General features: G+C 38.3%; 1 non-coding gene across 1 annotated transcript; it reads right to left on the bottom strand.

Annotated features, from left to right (window-relative positions):
- Positions 1 to 2,824: 2,824 nt before the first annotated feature.
- On the bottom strand, positions 2,825 to 2,897 carry TRNAK-UUU. The gene has a single exon. It is a non-coding gene; the product is annotated as a tRNA-Lys (tRNA).
- Between the last annotated feature and the right edge of the window lie 791 nt (positions 2,898 to 3,688).

The following is a 3,688-nucleotide window of genomic DNA, read 5'->3' as shown; positions in this document are numbered from 1 at the left end:
TAATATTTTTTTCTTTACATATTTTGCAACTCTGTTTGGTTTATACATATTTAGGATTGTTATGTCTTCTTGGTGGATTTTTAAATTTTTTTCTTTGTTCTAAAGTTTATTTTAGGCCAGACGTGGTAGCTCACACCTGTAATCCCAGCACTGTGGGATGCTGAGGCAGGTAGATCACCTGAGGTCAGGAGTTCGAGACCAGCCTGGCCAACACGGCGAAACCGTGTCTCTACTAAAAATACAAAAATTAGCCAGTCGTGGTGGCACATGCCTGTAATTCCAGCTACTTGGGAGGCTGAGGCAAGAGAATCACTGGAACCCTGGAGGCAGAGGTTGCAGTGAGCAGAGATCATGCCATTGTACTCTAGCCTGAGTGACAAGAGTGAAACTCTATCTAAAAAAATAAATAAATAGATAAATAAATAAAGTTCATATTATATTAATATACTCACTTTTGCTTTCTTTTAATTAGCATTTGAATGTTATACATTTTTATACTCTTAATTTCAACCTGTCTATATAATTATATTTGAAATAAGTTTCTTGTAGACAGCCTTTAGTTGGATTATATTTTCTAACCTACTCTGTTAATCTCTGTCTTTTAATTGGTACCTTTAGACCATTTATATTGAATGTAATTATTGATATGTTAGGGCTTAAATCTAGCAGTTTGTTTTCTATTTGTACCCTGTTACTATCATTTTGTGGGGATATGTGTGTATATATGTATATATGTATGCATGTATGTATGTATTAAAGCCTTCTTTATGGACTACTTGTCCATAATTCTTAGAATTTCATTGTCATTTATCTGTAGTGTTTTTTTGGTGTATGGGTTTTTTTTTTCTCCTGCCTCAGCCTCCCAAGTAGCTGGGATTACAGTCATGTGCCACCATGCCCAGCTAATCTTTGTAGTTTTAGTAGAGACAGGGCTTCGCCATGTTGGCCAGGCTGGTCTCGAATTCTTGACTTCAGGTTATCCCCCTTGGCCTCCCAAAGTGTTGGCATTACAGGCATGAGCCACCGTGCCCAGCCTATCTGTAGTGTTTTTAAATGATCTCTTTATATAACTCTTTTAGTGATTTTTCTAAGTATTACATGATATTTATTTATCACTGTGTACTGGTGTCATTATTTTATCAGTTAAAGCGATGTGTGTCATCTTTACCTCCCTTTTTGTCACTTTTCCTCTCCCACTTGTAATATGATTGTCTTAAATTATTTCTTCTACATACATTTAGAACCACACTGGACCATGTTATATATTATTTATTTATTTTTTTTGAGACAGTGTCTCACTCTGTTGCCCAGGCCTGAGTGTAGTGGCACGATCTTGGCTCACTGCAACCTCCATCTCCCAGGTTTAAGTGATTCTCCTGCCTCAGCCTCCTGAGTAGCTGAGACTACAGGCATGTGCCACCACACCTGGCTAACTTTTTGTATTTTTAGTAGAGACGGGGTTTCACCATGTTAGCCAGGCTGGTCTTGATCTCCTCACCTTGTGATCTGCCTGTCTTGGCCTCCCAAAGTGGTAAGATTACAGGCATGAGCCACCACACCTGGTCATGTTACACATTTTGCTTCAACTGTTAAATATAATTTAGAAGGCTCAAGAGAAAAAGGAAAATTTATTGTTTCTATCCATTTTTTTCTTGCTTACCATGTTCTTTCTTCTTTCCTGATGTCAATGATTTATTCTTTTATCATTTCTTTTCTGTCTAGAGAAATTTAGCTATTTTTTAAAGGATAATTCTGCTAGCAGCTAATTATCTTAGTTTTCTTTGCTCTGAAAATGTCTTGATTTCTTCTTTAGTTCTAAAGGATATTTTCTCTGGATATAGAATTCAGAATTAACAATTCTTTTCTTTCCATCCTTGAAAACTGTTGTGCCACTCTTTCTGACCTCTGTGATTTCTGATAAGATACCCACTGTTAGGCAAATTGGTTTTCTTTATAGGAAAGGTGTTTTGTCTCTTTTGTTGCTTTCAATATCTCTTTATCTGTTTTTAGAGTTTAGAAATTTTGATTGATTTTGCTTTCAGTCAACCGTTGAAGGAGATTCTTCTCTAAAAAGTACATAAAAATGCAAATCTCCAAGTCAACAATCTCTAAAATAGTTTAGATTTCTGTATTCTGGTGTTTGGAAAACAAGTTCACTAAGGCAATCCCTTAGGGCTGGTAATTTCATGATGTAAATCATTTCACATTTGCAAAGCATAAAGTAGCAAAGTTTTAGTCACTGCACAAACAAGTATCTGAACCCCTTCCTGTGTTTAATTGGTATAAACTATCTAGGGCGGCAGTGCCCCACCTTTTTGGCACCAGAGACCGTTTCATGAAAGACAATTTTTTACATGGATGAGGGAGCGGGGCTGGGGGGATGATTGGGGATGATTCAAGCACATTAGATTTATTGTGCACTTTATTTATATTGTTATTACATTGTAATATGTAATGAAATAAGTATCCAACTCACCGTAATGTAGAATCACTGGAAGCCTTGAGTTTGTTTTCCTGCAACTAGACGGTCCCATCTGGCAGTGATAGAAAACAGTGACAGATCATCAAGCATTAGATTCTCATATGGAGCCCACAATCTAGATCCCTTTCATGCGCAGTTCACAATAGGGTTTGGGCTTCTATGAGAATCTGATGCCTCCGCTTACCTGGGAGGCAGGGGAGCTCAGGTGGTCATAAGAGCTCTGAGGAGTTGGTGTATAAGTAGAGATGAAGCTTCGCTGGCTCTCCTGCCACGCTGCCTGGTACCTGGTCTGTGTACTGGAGATTGGGGACTCCTGATCTAGAGTAAAATAGATAAAGAGTTCGCCTGAACAGGGACTTGAACCCTGGACCCTCAGAGTAAAAGTCTGATGCTCTGCCAGCTGAGATATCCAGGTACTCACTCATTTTTTTCCACGGAGTATCTAATCTAGATTTCTTCATTTGTTCCGTTCATTTTATGTTTCATGTTGCAATTTGTAAATCACGTTACTTGAATTCTCCTCATTTCGAAGACCCTGTTTAAGAGAGACATTATAATCGCTAGGAACATTTTCCTTTTCTCTTTTTAAACATCTCCTTTCTGTAGATTTTCGTAACCTGAGATGGGGCGTCTTCTACGCAAAGCACTGCGGAGCTGCTAGATACAGAGGGTTTCATTCTCGCCAATTAGCTGCAACCTAAACTTCTGGAGGCAATAGTAGAGCTACTTTTGTTCGTATCCCTCAGTATTATCCTGTATGTCTTTCTTGCAGGCTTTGCAGGCAGAGGGGAAGAGAGACGAAGGAGGAAGGATTTGAAGATGCAAGAGAACATTCCATAATGGACCCCTTTCTGTTGGTAGATGAAACTGCCAGCCAGGCATCACGTTGGCAAGTGGACTGCAGACCCGCGGTCTGGCTGGCCAGAGGGGGAAAACCTTGTGTAACAGTGTCTTTTGGTTTAGCATTCAGTGCCACTTTTGCTGGTCACAGTCTGAAGGTTTTAGAAATAGTGATGTTAAACACAGCAAGACTTTTTCTGCCAGATATTCATTCTCCAAACACCGATAGACAAAGGCAGTAATTAATAATGGATATTTTCTTTCTTTTTTCCTTGCTTTATTTTTAAATATATTTTTCCTTCATCTATGGATCTTTTAAAAATTTTTAATTTTTATGGGTGTATAATATATATATGTGTGTGTATA

Source organism: Nomascus leucogenys, unplaced genomic scaffold (assembly GCF_006542625.1).
Source record: "Nomascus leucogenys isolate Asia unplaced genomic scaffold, Asia_NLE_v1 001501F_33990_qpd_obj, whole genome shotgun sequence".
Classification (NCBI taxonomy): Eukaryota; Metazoa; Chordata; class Mammalia; order Primates; family Hylobatidae; genus Nomascus; species Nomascus leucogenys.
Note: the sequence above shows the minus strand (reverse complement) of the source record. Positions and strands in the feature narration are given on the sequence as shown.